We start from the raw sequence: 20,100 nt of genomic DNA on the forward strand, positions 1-20,100 counted from the left end.
TCAAATAAATAAATAAAATCTTTTTAAAAAAATTTACTTGGGATTGTTTGGACTCCTTAAATCTTTGGATTAAAATTTTTAATCAGTTCTGAAAATTCTGTAGGCATCATCTTATCAAATATTGTTTCTGCTTCCTTCTTTCCTTTCCTTCTAGAACTCTATTATCTATTAAATGCCTGGAAAGTCCTCCCACTATTCTCTTGTCCTCCTTTTCTTTATCTTAACCTGACAATCACAATTGATTCTTCTGCCTCAACTTCCACCTTGGTAAGTACCTCTTCTTTTGTATCTAATTCAGTAAATTCTTAGTTTCAGTTATTGTATTTTCAATTCATAATTTCAATATGATTATTTTTCAATTCTGCTATTTCACCCTTGCATAGATTTTAAAGTATGGGTACTTTTCCTCAATGAAAATACCAAAAATATATTTATTTTTTTATTTAGTGGCATTGCAGTTTGCATCTGATAACTTAGATATCTTAGGTCCTCGTGGGCCTAATATTTCTTTTCAACTTCTCATTTTCATATAATTTCAAAGCTACAATAAATTTCTAAGAGTAAAAGTAATACATAGAACATCCACATAACCTTTCCTTGATTCAATACTGTTAACATTTTGACTCTTTGCTCTACTGTTCTATTTATAAATATATGTAATACATGTAAGTGTCTCTAAATAAATATTATGTGTAATTCTCTTTAAATAAATGCTATGTATAATTCTTCCCTGAACAATTTTAAAGTAAGTTATACACAAAATTCTACTCATAAAATCTTTAGTGTTCAGTTTCTAAGATGAGAATATTATCTTATATAACTACAAGACAGCTACCAATAAGCTAATTTAACATCATTATAATACTGCAATGACTCAATGTTTGTGTCCCTCCAAAATTCCTATCTTGAAATCCCAATTCCAATGTGATGGCATCTGGAGGTGGGTCCTTTGGGAGGTAATTGGGTCATGAGGATAGTACCCTTATGAACAGGTTTAGTGCCCCTATAAAAAGAATTCGTAGAGCTTGCTAGCTCTTTCCATCATGTGAGTGAGGATACAGTGAAAAGTCAGCAGTCTCCAATCTAGAAGAGGTCTCTCCCCAGAACCCAACAATGCTGACACTCTGATCTCAGACTTCTACAGTCCAGAACCAAGAAAAGTAAATTTCTGTTGTTTATAAGTTACCCTTTCTATGGTACTTTGTTATAACAGACCAAACTGACTAAAACAAATATTCTTATCTAGTCCTCCATCCAGGATTCTATTTTATGAATTGAGACAATAATGTCACTTTTTAAAAAAATATTTTATTTATTTATTAGACACACAGAGAGAGATGACAAGTAGGCAGAGAGGCAGGCAGAAAGAGAAGGGGGGAAAGCAGGCCCCCTGCTGAGCAGAGAGCCCAATGGAGGGCTCGATTCCAGAACCCTGAGATCATGACCTGAGCCGAGAGCAGAGGGTAACCCACTGAACCACCCATATGCCCCAATGTCACTTTCTTTTTAAAGATTTATTTATTTGAGAGAGAAAGAGCAGAGAGAGGGGCAAAGGGAGTGGGAGAGAAATCCTCAAGCAGACTCCCCACCAAATGCAGAGCCCGATGTGGGGCTTGATCCCAGGACCCTGAGATCACAACTTGAGCCAAACCAAAAGTCAGTCCCTTACCTAACTGAGCCATCTAGGCACCCCAGTAATGTTACTTTATACCATATTTATCTTTGTGGTACAGAATCTAATTTAAAATCATGTATAGCATTTAGTTGTGATGACTCTTTAGTCTCCTTTAATTTGGGACATTTCCACAACCTCTGTCTTGTTTTATAACACTGACATACTTGAATAACATAGTCTTGCTCTCCCTCTTTTAAATAGAATGACCTTTCATTAAGGCTCATCTGTTGTTTCTCAATGATTAATTTATACATTCTGAACCATCCTATTATATAAATGATACTGTCTCCCTGTCAGAACATTATATCAAGAGGCATGTGATGACCATCTGCCCTTCATCGACAATGTTCATCTTGATGACCTGTCAATGTGTATTTGGTTTGAATGTATACTGAGTATTACACATGAAAAATTATTCACTAAAACATTTCAAGCCTCAAATGATACTTCCTTCAGAGAGGATTTTCATTTTCTTCTGCCACACATTCAGGATGCTACCGGCTTGAACCACCTTAATCTGATTTCAAGGTTTGTGGTTTTCCAGGCTACCTATATAAATACAGGTGGATTGCAAGTTGATGCAAAGAAAAGTTGGCTTCCAATAAACTTACTTTAAGGCTCAGCTTCTTAAAAGTCCAGTCCCAAAAGAGGGATAGTTAGTTATCCCCCTATAGAGGATTCCACCCAGACCCACAAGATCACCAAGATTACAACTCAGTCTCTCATTTTTCTTTTGGATGGTAAAAATATGCTCCAATGGTAGATGCAGCTCTCTCCCAGATTTCAGCACTATAATCCTTCATTACCTTTGTTACTGTTAAGGTTTTCATTTTCTTCTCAATTTCATGCAACTTTTGTTGGTGGTGGAAAATATGGTTCAAATTAATATGTGCATCATCACTGGAAATTATGGTTAACAGAAAATGATCTGTTATCTAATGGCCATTGTTATCTAATGGCCATTGGGCAATTTTTGCATTCGCCCAAATGCTAATGAGATTTGTTCTGTTCCCTTGGAGTCTATACATCTTTTCTCACAAAAATTAACCCAGAAATAAGGAATGGCAGCTTCCAAAAAATTCAGAAAGCTGAAGTTTATTTGTAGCAAGTCAAATGAAGTGGATGCAATTTCTTTTTGTATCCTCAACAGCTTTTGTTAGGCTCATGATCAGTCCTTATATGCAGTTCCAGAGAAGAAATGTATAGGCATGTGAGTCAGTACTCTTTTCTCCTGATCACATTGATTCAGTCACGTCACCCAAATTGTGACCTTTCCCAGAGTTATGGGACAAGAGCTTCATGCTATTTCTTTTTTTCTTTTCCTTTTTCTTTCTTTCTTTCTTTCTTTTTTTTTTTTTTTTTTTTTTACCATTTTTGACATCTTTAATTTGGAGATTGCCAACCTTGGGGTGAGAAAGGGGGGATGTGAGATGTGAGGAGGAGAAAGAGAAACTGCCTGACAATGAAACCAAGGGGAAGCTAGCCATATACAATGAAACAGGGCTACAGAATACCTCCACACCCCTGGTCGGAAAACTTTGATCCTGCCACAAGTGAATTTACCCCTTAGGTCACTCAGTGATACAAACCAATAAATTTTTCTAACCTATTTTGAATTGGAATTCTGCCTCTGGCAACTCATAGCTCAGACTGATTAAAACATTTTAAATTCTATGTCCACAGTAAAATTCTCTGCGTAACTACAGAGTATGTCTCCTCTCAGAAGTTGCAGGTCAGTAAGCAATAACCAAATGAGGAGGAGAAAGCATATAAAATGATAAATTGTATAGTAGGAATTAAATCTAAATGGAAGAAAAGTTGGAAATGCTAATAGCACATTTAGCTTTCACATAGTCAAATCTTTAGGTGTTTTTATTATTGATAAGTTGCCTTAGGAAATATAAAATGCACATACATGATAAGTGTCCAATACTGTTCCCCAGTGAGTCCACAGCACTTTGGTTTCTGCCATTATCCTCATATAGCACGTAAAATCAAAAGCCAGACATTAGCAAACAAGATAATTCATACTCAAAGTGCTTGAACATAGCTGAAGTGTTTCTTCCCTGTTTCCAAGACCACCATTCTCTCTCTGTGGATCTCTGAAATAGCTCTAAATCTTTTCCTACTGGGCCTCCTCTTTCCTATTGTGAGCTCTACACCTGGCAGCCAGAAACCCATCAACCCATCTTCCTAGTCAAAACCCTCCATCTGTTGACACTTCCAAGTGTATAATCCTTTCTACAGACTACAAAGGGCTTATTTTCCTTACCTTTCCAATCTCACCTACCATTCTTCCTTACTCCTTCCCTCTAGTAGCACTAGGTTGACTAAAGTGTTTCTGACACACCAGGCTTATTCCTTCCACAGCATCTCTACCTGGAGGATTTGTTCCCAAATAGTAATGTAGGAACAAGGCATGGTCCTTTTTTAAATTCAGGTCTCTGCTCAATATCACATCTTCTGAAAAACCTTTCTTAACCTTACCTAAAACCTTAACCTTACCTAAAACCTAAAGTTCATACTTCTATTAGTGCCTATGCCCTTCTTCTTTGTTTTTATTATTTTTTAAGGTTCTATTTACTTATTTATTTGAGAGAGAGAGAGAGTGAAGTGAGCAGGAAGAAGAGCAGAGGGAGAGAGACAAGCAGATTTCTGGCTGAGTGTACAGAGCCCAACATGGGGTGTGGCAGGGTCTCCATCCTATGACCTTGATTGAGATCATGATCTGAGCCTAAATCAAAAGTCAGAGACTTAATCAACTGAGCAGCCCAGGAGCTCCTGATTTTGTATTTATTCATAGCACTCACACTTCCTGATATGCTATTCTATTGCTTCTATGTTGCCTCTCTCCTCCTTCCCCTGTCCTGCCTCCTCCCCCAGTCTATTACCTTCCTCACCAAATAAAATGTAAACTCCATGAGAATGTAGAGACTTCGCATTCTCAGCCCTTAGAACAAAATCTGGCACATAAAAGGGACTAAAACTAGAGTTGAATACAGAACTATAATTGAGGCTAAATATTTTTTAGTTTTTTAAGCTAGCCAATACATAAATACATACATACATACTCTGCAATGAAGATATTGGCTCACTAGACAAATATGAGTTGCTCAGTGAAAATAATGCATTCCAATGAAAAAAATTAAATCATAAACAAGGTTGCACATTGCTAAAAAGAAAACAGTTCACTCTTTATGTCTACACAGAAAATTTTGTATATATTCTTGTTCATTGTTTTTGTGGTATGCACATGATTTCTGTTAAAACTAATACTTATTGCATTGTGTATGATATCCAAATATTCATTAATGCACTAGTTATTCATTCAGTTGAATTGTAGTTCACGCTTGTTTTGGACAACAGCATTTGCTGAAAAACAAAATGTGAGTAAAATACATAAATAGAGAAAAGAATCTATATACTTCTTTCTGATTATGGTATACCTATTTGAAAAATGAAAATATAACACTAACTTTGCTATATATGTATTTTCCAAATTAAATTTTTCAAAATCATAAAGTTAAATTGGTTTATAAGGTATTATCTTTTCACCCTTCATTGTTAATGAACTGGGTTCTTGGAATTATAATGTGACTTGAAGATAACATGGATATTCATTATTTTCTAATTCATTAGATGACTAAGATTAGAAAGCAACCTAAATAATTTTTAAAAGGAAGGTCCATGTCACTATGACCACTAGAACATACAATTACACATATAACCTACACTAATTTTGCCACACATAAGAAGTGGTTCATAAATATGAAGTAATATCCAAGACATGGATATATGATTCTAAAGTACATAAACTCTTGAGTCTCCATCTTTCTTATGTTTTCATATTATCTATTTCTTCATTCTGAGGAACTCTGAAAATCTTGCTATTTTGTGGGGGGGAAATCTTAGAATACAATAATTTAGTTTTGAGCTAGCACTGTATGTATAAAAAGTAACTGAAAAAAAAGCAAAACAAATGTGAGGAAAGAAAAACAATAATAATGATTAATGCTGAATCTACCTTTTCTGTTCTGGAGCATCTAGTATCAAATATAGACCAAGTTACACTTAATAGTCTTCAGTCAGAAGCTATGAGAAGTCAGTTTCTTGAAATACAACATTAATATGTTTAATTTTTTTTAAAAAGTCATGATTGTGATTCATGGCCCCTCAGATGTTAAGCTAGGTCCTGCTGGGTAAATTACTTTTGCAAGTGGTAAAGCTGCAGATATAAATGTGACAATGAATATGACTTTAAGAGAGCTAGGAAACAAGGCTTCAGGTGTAAGTCATCAGTTCAAACAGGAGTTAATCACTGAGTTTCTGAATACTAAAATCTTTGCTTTAGATATTTTTGGATATTTTTCAGAATTTTATATACATGAAAATGATCAGCCATCATAAATAGTGATATGAAATACTGAGGGCAAAATATAGATTTGAAATCCTATCTGAGTTATAGGGGAAAATTAAGTAGGGGATATCATTTTCCCATCACCAACTAAAAAAATGAAATAAACTATCACCCTAAAATGAGGCTTTAAAAAAAAAATCTAATAGTAGTAATGCACTCAATTCCTCATTCCCATTCTCCCTCCCCACCAACCAAAGGTTTGGTTAGCAGCCAAATCTCTTAATTTTATTTTTAAACTGACTATCTGGAGGGAATCTTATTGGAGGATTTTTCAAATTTGATTTTTAAATATCCCTCACTTCATTTCTCCATTTTAAATTGCAATGTGAAATAGTAAAACAGCATAGTATACTATATGACAAAGAACATGAATAAGACAGAAATTATAGTCAAAGTTAGAGGAAGATGGACTTGTTTTTCTATTTATTAGACTAACCTGGGCCTGTTTTCTTGAAATCTCATTTCTTGCAATAGATATAAATAGATTTAGATACACATATATTCATATATACATATACATAAGCACATTTATGAACATGTGTGTATGTATGTATATCATAAATTTCACTTCCTTTATTCAGTTTGTTCAGCAGAGGGAAAAGTTGAAAATTCAATCACTTTATGCTAAAAGTCAATTAACAAAAATAGAACACTTTTTGTTCAAAGCTCTGGTGTTGGATCCCTGGCTCTCTCCAAAACACACTTTTAAATCTTAGAAATATTACCTAACCTTTATCTTGTTCTTAGTTTCAACATCTATAAAATGGAAAACCTACCTCCTAAGGTTTTGCTAAGTTTGAAGTCATATTATGTCAATAAAATGATTAACATATAGTAACACTAGTACTAACACATAGTAACACTTCCAAAGTTATTTACTCTGAAAAGCTCTCAGTGAAAAGCTCAATGAGGCAGGAACTATTGTCCCATTTACTAAAATGATATTTTAACTTTATTTTCCAATTTTGTTATGTCACCCCTACTCCTAATCATGGACTAAACATTTAATTATAAATGTTATTTTATTTTAATTTTTATAAACTTAATTTTAAATAAATGTGTTTTTAGAGCCTTCAAGCTATGCAAAGTTTTTTTAATAAAAATACTCACAAGTTGAAGCTATTATCCAGTGTCGGTGGGAAATTTGAAAGTGAAATCTCTGAGTGTGGCTAGGAAAAGACAAGGGAAGAGAAGATCTTGGCAGTGATATGGCTAAAATGTACGATGGAGGAAGGTTTCTGAACTTATAGCAAAACAGAGGGGCACCTGGGCTGCTCAGTCAGTTAGATTAAGAACCTGCCTTCAGGGCGCCTGGGTGGCCCAGTGGGTTAAAGCCTCTGCCCTCGGCTCGGGTCGTGATTCCAGGGTCCTGGGATCGAGTCCCACGTCCGGCTCTCTGCTCAGCAGGGAGCCTGCTTCCTCCTCTCTCTCTCTCTCTCTGCCTGCCTCTCTGCCTACTTGTGATCTCTGTCAAATAAATAAATAAAATCTTTAAGAAACAACAAAAAAAAAAGACTTCAGCTCCAGTCATGATCTCAGGGTCCTGGGATTGAGCCCCACATTGTACTCTCCGCTCAGTGGCATGTCTGCTTCTCCTTCTCCTCCTCTGTGGTCTGTCTTGCTTTTGCTGTCTCTCAAATAAATAAAGTCTTTAAAAAAATTAAGCACAACATGATGTATTCTTTAAAATGTGACCAAGCCTCAGATGATAGTCCTGGCCGGCCGTAGATGGGGCATTGTCCAAAGCAAGTCCTCTAGAAAGCATTTCTTTCCACTGTGACTTCAAAATGATCCCATTATCACTAGTGTACCATCTCAGAAAATAACATCTTTATTATGAAGAAATTCAAAATCAGCTCACTTGACAGGAAAGATAAGTAGACAGAACTGTAAAACAGTGCTTCAAACATGAGATGACACTCTTCTCATTGCAGTCTCCTTGAAATTAACTGTGAGCTTTACACTTTGAAGATAATGTGATAATCAACTGGGCAAAGATAACAAGATAGTCTACAATACAAAATGCACTTCAGTAAAGAGAGATAATGCCACCACATTCATTTTCCAAAGAGCTAGTGGGGGAAAAACATACTTCACATTTTCCCTTCCTACTTCACGTCAACTTAACAAACTAACTCATATGTAAAAAGGGGGGGGGGGTATTTTTCTCATTGTATTTTAGTTATTTGCTTTTTCTTAAAGATACACAACTGTCATGGGCAAGCTTATCTAGTGTCCATCTATTCCACAGGCTAATCCTATGTGCATGATATATTTGCTAGGTTATTAACTTTCCCTGCATATATTTTAATGAAATATGTAGAGTTTAATTAAGAATTAGGAGACAGTCTGATTTGGCTTAGAGTGTTTGATAAGGAGAAAGATCAGCATGATAGAAGCTTAGTGAGCGGAGGGGAGAAAGTTGGGAGATTAAGTCTAAGAAGCAGGTAAAAGGCATGTTCAGGATTGTTCAAAATATCTGAATTTTTCTTCCAAAGAGAAAAAATATCTATCACAAGGAATGAGACTGAAAAGAAGTTCAGTGATTAAGATGTCTTTAGATGTATAGAAGGAAGTGAGAGAGCACTTATGAAGAAAACATGCATTGCACTGCACAGTCCAGGATAAACTCACCTTTATATAAAAGATAAAAAATCACACATCACTGAGTAGTGGTAAAGAACATAACCAAACACTATGATTTATATTCAGTGCAAAATATCAAAGACAAAAGGGAAAAAATCAAGTGTAATTTTTTTAAATTTAAAATGTTGTAAAACATTCTAGAAAATGGAATAAAAAGATAGGGAATGAATTACCTGTTTTCCCACCACTTTACAAGCCATTTGTAATTTCAGCGTTGTTACATGCAGGTTTTATACAGCTATGGTAGGAGTAATATGTAATTTTGTACCATGTTTTATCCAAGAAACATTATAGCATATGTATTTTATTTTATTATAATTCTCATATCTACTTTTAATTGTTGTATGTTATCCTCAATTTTACATGCCTAGATATATTATTGGCCATTTGAGTTGCTTCTGATTTTATATTTTACATAATATATCCATCAACATCTTCAAACACAAGACCTTTTCCATATTTTATACTATTTCCTTAGGATAGATTCCCAGAAGGAATATTAATGGATCAGACAGTATGAATATTTTGTAGTTTTTTTCCCCAATATGCTGCCAAATTGCTTTTCAAAAGGACTGTGCCAATTTTAATTGCAACAAACAGTTTCTGAATGCATCCAGTTCACTGCATCCTTGCCAACATGGGACATGATTATTTTTAATATTGTCATTTAGTAGATGAATATCAAGCACTCACAATGCTCATATAATTTATTAGTCTAGTAGGCCAGAGGATAGGAAAAGAGAAGATTTGAAATTAAGGAACAATCTGACAAAATTTCCCTATTTTCATAGCTATATTTGTGGCCAAGATGGTTAAGCAGATGCTGGAAGATCACCAAACAAAATTAGTTCACAATAAATTGCATACCTACAAAGCATGCTGATAGAGAAGTGTAAACCTGGGCAGGAGTCTCTAGGGAAATAGGATGAATGGAAGTCTTGGGTCCAGTCTCGTTCAGCATTATTTTTTTTTTATTTGTTTATTAGAGAGAGATGACAAGTAGACAGAGAGGAAGACAGAGAGAGGGAGAAGCAGGCTCCCCGCTGAGCAGAGAGCCCGATGCGGGGCTCAATCCCAGGACCCTGAGATCATGACCTGAGCTGAAGGCAGAGTCCTTACCCACTGAGCCACCCAGGCGCCCCTCATTCAGCATTATTAATCATGCAACTGAAGACAAGAAAAGCAAGATAATCGAATAAGAAAACAAACACACATTCGTTTTCAAAGTAAACAAACATATATATCTAAATCCAGTGATTCTATGTCTAGGTCCTACAGATTCTTGCATATGTGAAATAATGTACAGAAAGTTATTAATGACAGCATTGGTTGTGTTAGCCAGAATATTTGAAAAAATGAAACCGTTCATCAGGAGGGGACTGTTTAATAACAAATAAATTACGGTAGTTTCAACAGATGTTATACCATGGAGCTTAAAAATGAGGAAACTTAATGTACCTACTTTGACTGTCGCCCAAGATTGCTGAGTTTAAAAAGCAGGAAGAAAAGTATGTAAAAAAATGTTACCATCTGTATAGAAGCTGAGAAATGGAAAAGAAAGTTTCAAAGTTTAGTGTTTGTATGGGCTTGGCAATCTCTGAAAATACACTAAGCAACAAATGAGTGGTTACCTATTGGGGGGCATGAGGACTGAGTGTAAAGGACAAGGATAGAGGAGAGAGAATTTTTACTGTGTGTTTTTTGTATATATTATCCATTTGGAAACTGTATACATTAATTTAATAAGTGAATAATAACAACAAAATTGGCCCTATCCTATAGCCTGGAATGGAACTAGCTATCAGATTGTTCATCTCCATGAGTCACAAGAAAGTGGTGGCTTTTAGAGGGACCAATGATCAGCCAATTTTCTTTCTCCTCTTCTGTTCTTTTCCAATTAATGCATTACTTGTTCAAGTATAAGTCACAAGATCATCAAAATCATTCTGTATAGAGCTCAGCCAATATGCCAGAGTAAACTGCTATTGAAAAATGTATTATAATAATAGCATACTTATGCTTTTAGGAAAATTCCACCCATTGCTATATCGAGACCCCTTTGTTCTTCAGTATGTGTAATTTCTAAGCGGTAGGTATGAACCAAAAAAAAAAAAACAAAACAAAAAACATTTAGGGGCGCCTGGATGGCTCAGTGGGTTGGGCCTCTCTGCCTTCAGCTCGGGTCGTGGTCTCGGGGTCCTGGATCGAGCCCCGTGTCGGGCTCTTTGCTCAGCGGGGAGTCTGCTTCTCTCTCTCTCTCTCTCTCTACCTGCCTCTCTGCCTACTTGTAATCTCTGTCCGTCAAATAAACAAATAAATAAATCTTTAAAAAAAAATTCAACCATTCAACTATATTTGCTCTCTAGTTTATATAAAGACACCTGGTTTTCCGTCTTGGGATAATGAAATTTAACAGAATACTTAATTGTACTTAACAAATAGCTGGACCAGACTATAATTTATCTTCTTAAGATATAGTAGCTCATATTGCCTCAATTTAAGCATGAGCTAATGAGTATTAGCAGAGTAACTAATGAAAAACACACACATATCAGTACATGTAATCACTTTTATTCTTTTTTTAACTTCTTATGCCAATAAAAATCTTCATTTGAACCATAAAATGCAAACACATTTCCAATTCTATTATACTGAGATAAAGACTTGAAAAGCAAAGTCCAATATGACTCCTGACTTTCAAAGTAGGAAACTTAGTCAAACTTCACTTACAGTAACTTATAATATGGAAAAAAAAAAGGATATTGTATAATTCGCTCCTTTCCTTTCAAAATTAAGTATAGGAGTCCAATGTTTTGCTTCCAACACATTTGTCTGGAAGCCCTAAACCACTATCATTTCTCTAATTATTCTTTTGTTTATTTTAATATAGATTTTTGTGTGATTATTAAAGCAGTGCCTGCTCCTGGCAAAGAATATTTTTCTACACATAAAAGTAAAATTCCCATAATCCCAGTACTTTCCCCAAAACAAACGTTAATATCTTATTCAGGACTTTTTATATACGTAAATGTCAGTTCTTCTTGCATAATAAATTTTGCATTCTGCATTTTTCACAATTATTTCATCAACATTTTCCAATTCAACCTTTCAAATTTATGATTTAATATTATACACCATAACTTAATCATTCCTCTATTATTGGCCAAATAAATTATTTTTACTATTAATCTACTACAAACAAATTTTTAATGACACTGTGTGTATTTCTAGTTAGAAGTGGTATTAATGAAACAAAGGGAACATTTTTAAGGCTTTTGAATCACACAGTGAAAATCTGTTGTTTCCCTTCTCCTGGTAACAGTGTCTTGATTTTCCTTTGAATGTGTTCTTGATAAGACTGCCCAATGATTCACTGACTAAACTGTGGGCATGAAACCTGAGCTAGGTCATATCTCTCATTCCAGGAATTTGGTCCTGAAGCAAACTGACACGTGGGCAGAAAAGGACTGAGGCTGATTCATCCCAGTGATGGTACCTGGCAAAGATTTCATCACCTTCTCCCATGATCTCTGTAGCTATTCTGTTGATATTAATTTGTTTTTCTTTTCTTTTTATTTTGTAACCTACAAAATACCCTCTTTTAGTGTGGATCTTATTCCTTACATTAGTCACAGGTAATTTCTGGAGCATGCAAGGGAAGAATTCTGTAAAAACCAATGAATAATCTTACCAGAAATTTGGGAGAATCTGCAGTTTACCTTCATCTTCAACATCTACATCAACTTTTTTTTTTTTAATGAATCAACCTTCACTTGTAATCTTTGTTGTTTTAATGGACTAAAAAGTACTACCATTTAAAAATCTGTGGTAGTACTCTTCATCATTAACTTAAAATTTTAGATGCATATTAGCCTTATATATTTCTGGGATTTGTAGATTATTTTTCTCTTTTTGTATTGGTATACTTATAATTTTCTAGTAGCCAATAACAAGGCCTCTCACTCCCCAATTATGTTCAAGACACTGGGGAAAATGATGAAAAAAAATCTCTCTTTTTCAAGAAGTTCTCAGATAGTAAAGGGAATGGATATAAATTGGGAATGACAATATTTTGAGATAAGTCCACTAATAGAAGAAAACACTGAAAGGTTTTTGTAACAGTGAATATGAAACTGTTATTAGCAATTTGTGTTGAAAATGTTTCCTTTATTTACTTTTGGCACTTCTGACTTAAAACTGTTAAATTTAATAAGGTCATATCTTTATATTTGTCCCACTGTATTTGTGTTTATGAGGTCTCTATTTTCTTCTAACTTGAATCAGAGTTTCTTTCTATTAACTCTTTGCTTCATCTGACATTTATTTTGGAATGCAATATGAGATAGGGAGTGTATGTTTTTGACAAATAATTACTCAGTTTCCCCAACACCATATATTGATCATTTTTTATTTTCTCACAGACTTTTGATTATTGCGTATTACACTTTATTCTCACATATCTCAGACTTTGTATCTTCTTTGTCTGCATGTTGATACACTGTATTAATTATTGACGTTTTTAATATCTTTTAGTAGTTGATAGCTCAACTCTGTCTCAATGCTTTATTTATTTAAACACTTTTTGCCCATTATAGCTTATTGGTTATTTCATGGGAACTTCAGAATCTCTAAATTTTGCAACAATCTCTTCAGATATAAATTTGGATTGTCTAAGTATATGAATGCCTATATACATGTATGCATGTATGTAATGCTATCATCATTTTACCGATACAGAAACTAAAGTAGTGATGGGCTATGATGGGAACTCACCAGCACTCTGACTGGCACAGACAGATGTAGAGTGGAATCTAGCTATTAGTTCGTATGCTCTATTCATAAAGCCTATTCATAGTGCACTGTGTACATCTAGTGTAATTTTTCTTGTCTAATAGTAAGTAAATTACAAGTAAATGTTAACAACCAAACTCTATTTCTGGCAGTTTTCTGACTGAGTGCTAAAGGCCCTGATGAAATCACCCACAAATTTTATTGTCCCATGAGGAACTGATTCAGTCCTTGATGTCATCTATGTATGTCATGAAAATATTTCATAGTTAAAGACCAAACAAAATGCTAACTACAATAACTCAAAACCAAGTGCAGTTTTATAACTACAAGAACTAAACCATTCCTTCAGTTGCAAGTTTGAATTTTAGGGCAATGAAGCAGCTCTTCCAACCACTGTAGGAGCTGTTTTCTAATGGAATTTAGCAGGAGGGTTTCCTTATCTTTTTCTTTCTTCTTGAGTCAGAAAAGTACTAGTTCTTTAAAGCCCTCTCCCTATCTGTACATGTTCCCCTTTCTGCCTGCTTTTGTGTTTGATTTTTGTTTTTGTTTTAAGCTAACTAAAGCAGTAGCTCTTAAGCTTTTCTGAAAAATTTTTCCTTACAATGGAACATTCAAAAATGCAAAAAGTTTGGAAACAATTTCGGTATTTCTTGGAATCCCTGAAGCTCACCTATTGATTACTTTGAAGTCCAAAGACCTTTGGAAATTAAAAGAAAAAAAACAAAAATTCCTATGTTAGAGACATAAATATTTAACAGCTGAATTAATTATAAGTATTTTACACACAAACTTACCTCCAGCCCTATAAATCTTAGGTGATATTTCTAAATGCATCCCAATTTATCATTTTCTTGATCCCAACGTAATATTAATACAATGCAGTATTATGTTAGTTATTAAAATACTTAGATGTGCAAATTGGTGGATGCAGTTATTTCTTATCATTACTATTTTATAAAATGTAGAGCTGTTTAATAAGCAACTGGAATGGAGTTAACTTACACATTTAGTAGTTGACAAGCAGTGTTTCTAGATCTGGCTCTACTTTCAACTGACTTCGGGCAATTATCAACTTCCAAGAGTAAAGTTCTTCCCTTACACATAGGGAAGGTTGGTCTAAATGACCGAAATTCTTCCCAGGTGTAAATATCTGGCCCCTACATAGCTCTCATCTAACATTTTCATCATCAGCCAGAGCTGACTTTGTATGCAAGGCATGATGATTACTGTTGGTTTACTTGCTTTATTACAACACTGTTTTCCTAAGGTTTTGCATTTGGGACAGAACAAAACAAATAAACAAACAAAAACAGGCAAAAAAATTAAAGGCTTAAGCTGACAGTATATAGATTCTTAAATCTAAATAAATAAAATATTGTGATAGTATTATCAGAAGACTTTTCTCCATCTCCTAAAACTGGATTATAAAGCAGCAATCTTGAAGATTTTTTCTTAAATGATGGAAATCCACTCAGAAATGAATGTTAGCATTGTGTTAGTGTTAATATTTTGTCATAATAGAACTTGTGAATACGTTGGCATTAGTTCATTATATAGTACAGCTTCTTAAGCATACAATTTCAGCTTTCCTCTAATATGAAAATATTGTTCACAAACCAATTATTGGAAGTCAAGCTAGATTCTTGATTTTCTTCATATGAGGGTTTAAAAAAAAAGAACTTTGGAGCTGTAAGCTCAAGCCCCTAAAGGAAATAATGACATGAAAGTACAGAAAGTAAAACTGGAATTATAGTTATACTCTCTTTTATGCATCATAGAACCTGAGAAATTATCACAATGTTTTATCTGTAATTGGACTACCTGGATAACCAAGTTGATTTTGAAATAAAGGCAAAGTTATTTTGAAATATTTGAAATGCTTTGGTATTTTTTTATTAGAGAATTGGATCACGAGTCTTTTTTTCTGATGCATCAACTTTAGGGAAACTTTGACCTCAGATGCTAGAATTTTTGATCAACTTTCACAGAGGTACATGAGTACGTCACTCTCAATGTGAAAGAAGAAAATTTTTCATTAAAATTATGCTTTTGGACCTTTCTACTTCTAATTCACTCATCCTCTTTAAATGACGTTATATAGATTTGAACTTGGATAGTTCAAAATACTGTTAATTTGAAACAAATTTGTTAAAGATAATGTTTCCCATTTCAGTTCCTTTGAAAAATATAATTTGATTTTAAAGCATTTTAAAGGGCAGATATTCGGTTATTTCATTGCTTAATCACCTTTGCGTCCCTCTCTTACCTTTAACCTTCATCTTAGATAGTGCTGTGACTGTTCAGATATATTGCTTCATGAGTAACACGTATTAGATTATCACCATGATTACCTTTCAATTCTTAGACTGAGTACATTTATGGGGGTGTGTGGATAGGTGTATATTACTTGGAAAGAAATGAGATGCAAAGAGATGGGGCCATGGGATGGAGATTTAGAAAAAACTGGTCAGTAAGAGAGATAAATATTCTGTACTTTTTTACTTATTATGTTTCTTGTTTATGATCTATTTCATCCCCAATAAAATATAAGCTTCATGAGGGCAAGGGCCTTTGTGATTTATTCTCTGATATAGTCAAAGCAACCTGAAGAGTGTCTTGTACATCACAGAAACATAGAATTTGTTAAATTTTAAACAAACCAGTATCATAATTAATTAGTAACAGATTACTTAAGATGATGAGCTTTTGCCTTATAAAGTACTTTCATCATTCAGGGTAGGTTGGTGAATTTGTTTCTAATGGAGGGTGTTTACACTCATCCTGAGAGACTTTCCAGTATATGTGTGTATGTTTGCATGAGACAGAGAGACAACACAATGAATTTCTGATACACTAAACTGGCTGAGGTTTTCCAGTCCCCTAAGTGTGTTAGTTTTCAATTAAAAACTGATTTGGTCATTACTTAAATGAAAACAAGCTGCTATTAATAAAATTAAATAAACCTCGCTACCTGACCTAATAATATAGAAACTCTAATCATGGCTATTTGACAAATTAAATGTTTACTTGGTAAGATCATAATATTTTTGTACTATTTATAGTAAAGGTGATATCTTTGGAAAAGTTATTCAGTGTTGAAAGTAAAATCTGGTATAGGTCAAAAAGTGAATTTAGTGGCCTAGAGACTTAACAAGTTGACATTTACTAAAATCCATATAGAAAATATGGCAGTCTGAGCTCTTGGGCTGCCCTGAAGCAAAACAAGTCAAAACTGAAGTGAATTTGCAGAACTGGCAGAACTTGAATTGCTCATATAAACTAAATGGCTGGCACTATTACCTCCTTTAAGCCTGTGCTCCTCCACCACACACACACACACATCCTGCCTCATATCAGCTTTCAGTCATAGATCTTACTGCTTTACCCTAATATTTATGTTCTTTGATGTATTTCATTACATTTGATAAATACATCTGTCCGATATGGTTTTAAAAATGTATTTAATTATTTGAAAAAAAAAAAAAAAACCTCCCCAAGTAAAAGTTTCCCTGGTTAAAAATACCCACACACTCCTTAAAATGAGTACAAAAGCTCTGTTTCTGTTTAAAGACTTGTGGCTTAGCCCAATACATAATGCAGTGGATTTACAAGATGTTACTTTACAGCCATGTGAAAAACCGCTTTCTTTGCTAAGTAGTTAAAATATTCCTCAAAATTTCCACTTTTAACACTGATAACTTGATTTTAACTTAATCTTATCTTTAAATTATTAATTATTGAAACACATTTTAATTTAAATTCCCCATATCAATCCATAGGGGAAAACTATTTTACCATCTCATAGCATTGCACAAATGGAACACAAAACTAAAATCAGCTGCTTAATGTGTTTAATAATCTTAATAAAGTCCTGAAAGTTAGAATGACTAAAATATTGCAACATTAAATTAATCACCTGGCAGCAGGTATTGAAACATAACAACCACAAGCTATACTCTCTTTAATTATATCAGAAAACTCAACTTTTAAGACACATGTGATGACTACTAAAGGAAAAACATTTACTACCAATTTTCTGCCAGCCCGAATGCATAGTGTAAGTGTTCAATTAAAAGAGTATTAAAAATTCCATTTACAGTTCACGAATTAAGTGATGAAAAACGTACAACCATCTTCGGACAAAAAACTAATATCACTGCTAGTTTACCAGTAAGTTATTCATCGCTACAGAATAATTTACATTACAAAATTGGGAGAAAATTGAACCTTTACAATCAAAAACGTGAAAAATGCTGACATTTTGGACAGCTCCCTTCTGATTCCCAACCACCACCACCACCACCACCACCACCACCACCCCCGGATTTCTATTAGGTGTCTCACTTTCATTTCTTTGGCCTTTACCAAATCCAAAATGAGCCTGACCAAAGTGGTTTCTACTGTTTGGGTTTGGGTTTTATTTTTGTTGTGTTGTGTTGTGTTGTATTTGGGGGCGAAAGATTCTTCCAGGGAAAGGAGATTAAGGAGCTACGTAACAGGGAAAGTGCTGTTCTCAGTTCCGGCTCCCTGTACTGAGCCAATTTATGGGTTTCCAAAGATTCTAGCTGGCAAGCTGGGAGCTGCCCTCTCCACTTCCATTTCCCGCTGCCACCCCGTCGTCTCTGTAAAAGACCACAGTCCCTCTCCATCTGCGCCTGAGTAGGGACAGTTCGTTAGTGCCGAGGTATTTCAGGAACTTTCCCTAGCAGAGACTCCTAAGGAGACACAGGTCACATAAAAAAAAAACAACCGCCAAGAGTAAGTTTGTGCGTCCTGAAGAGGGATGGAGAAACTACTCCACTGAGCTACGAGATTCGGACTCAACCCGGCAGCACGATCCATTTACAGCAGCGCATAAAATCCGCCTTCTGCAGAAAGGTTTGCAGCGCGGGTCCAACTCCCAGAGGCTTTACAGGGAAAATAATTTCATACAGAATAAAAGCAGCGTCGGCACTGGAGGAAGCTGGGTACGTAAACCTGGTTCCACTTGGTGGTCAACGTGCCCTAGGTTGGGTTGCCCGGACCCCAGCTGGCAGGAACTTTCTCGGGGAGCAGAGCCGCCCGCAGTCCGCAGCTGCCCCGGGGATGCAGGCCGGGTCCCGACCCCGGAAGATACCCGGGCCGAGGCTGCCCAGAGAGGCAGTGGCTCCACCTGGACGCCCGCTCAAGCCCCGCCCCGCTTCGGCCCCTCGGTCGGGTCGCTGACACGCGTGTCCCACGCCGGCGCGGGCCAGGAGCGGCCTCTGACAGCCCCTCAAGGCGGGACTCTCTATCCCCAAATCTGCGCTCCCGAAAAGTGGAATGAGCTCCCCACCAGGCGCGTCAGACAAAAAGCCGCCACTCCCCAAGCCTAGCTGCACTCCTCCTTTCCTTGAGTCTTTCTCTTCAGCGAGGCGGACTAACCGTTACTTTCCCCTCCCTTCCCTCCTCTCCTCTCCTCTCCGAAGTCCCCGGCGCAAAGTGGGACTTTGGGAAGCCTCGGCGAATGCGCCTGTCCCCTGGCGCGCTGGATGCACAGCTCCGTCTTTTCATTAAAGCAATAAAGTTCCATTTGCCCGGCTCTTCACGAGCCACGGCGGACTTCCCTGGGCTTTCCGCGTGCTCTCGCTCCCGCTGAGCTAAGAGGCAAACCTATTCACTCCAACGCAGCCTGAATCCCTGAAGGACGCCGGCTCACGTCAGAGGGGACCCACCGCGCTCCCTGCGAAGTGCCCCAAGCCGCGCGCCCACACACGCTTATACCCACACAATGCCATCTCCGCGCTATCAAAGTCGGGCAGCGCCGACGGGAGAACGCACGAACAGGAGCGGCTCCGGCGCGGGCATCAGCCTCGCCGTGCGTCCGGACTCGCTGTCCGGGTCCCAAACACCGTTGTCAGGATGCCCCGGGCACAACAAGCCTCGTAACCCCCAAAGACAACACCGGCGGTCCCGGGAGCGCGCGGGCGCCGCCGGGCCGGATCTTACCCGCGGGGCGCGCGGTCTCCCGCCGCTCAGCTGGCCAGCGGGCCACGGGGACGCTGCAGCCGGGGTCCCGGAGATGCTGCTGCTCCGCTGCCGCTGTCCGGATCCCCCGCGCCAGCATCACTTCTCCGCCGCCTCCGCCTCCTCGTGCTCTTCTCTCGGCCGCCCCTCCCCGGCGGCCGCCAGCAAGACCGGCAGCGCCAGCGGCGCGGCGGGGTGGGCAGCAGCGGAGGCGGCGGCGGCGCCGGCGCCCGCACGAGCCCGCCCAGCTGCACCAGCTCGAGCAGCCGCGGCGGCAGCCGGAGCACCCGAGCCCGCCTGCGCTTCCCCGGCGAAGGCTCCGGCCTCGGCGACTGACAACGCCCGGCAGCCAATCGCTGCCTCGCCCCGCGCGGCGGGGGGAGACCAATCAGAGCGGAAGGCCCAAGGTTTTCCTCCGCCTTTGCTCAGCAGGCTTGTTTCCGGGAGCGGCGGCGACGCTGCTGGGGTCTGGGATGGGGGGAGGCGCGGGCGCGGGAGCGGAGCTGGGTGGGGGACTCCCGGCTCAGGAGCCCCAGGTGCGGCGAGACGGCCGGGCCCGCCGAGGTGGGCCTGGGGCGCTTTCTGA

At 37.4% G+C, this 20,100-nt stretch overlaps 1 protein-coding gene across 1 annotated transcript in view; it reads right to left on the reverse strand.

Moving 5' to 3' along the window:
* Positions 1-19,818, reverse strand: part of B3GALT1 (beta-1,3-galactosyltransferase 1) — a 534,182-nt gene extending 514,364 nt beyond the window's left edge. Inside the window, exon 1 of the mRNA XM_059167119.1 lies at positions 19,497-19,818. The gene's annotated coding sequence lies outside the window, so the exon portion shown is untranslated. The remainder of the gene's footprint in view (positions 1-19,496) is intronic.
* Between the last annotated feature and the right edge of the window lie 282 nt (positions 19,819-20,100).

Source organism: Mustela lutreola, chromosome 3 (genome assembly GCF_030435805.1).
Source record: "Mustela lutreola isolate mMusLut2 chromosome 3, mMusLut2.pri, whole genome shotgun sequence".
NCBI lineage: Eukaryota > Metazoa > Chordata > Mammalia > Carnivora > Mustelidae > Mustela > Mustela lutreola.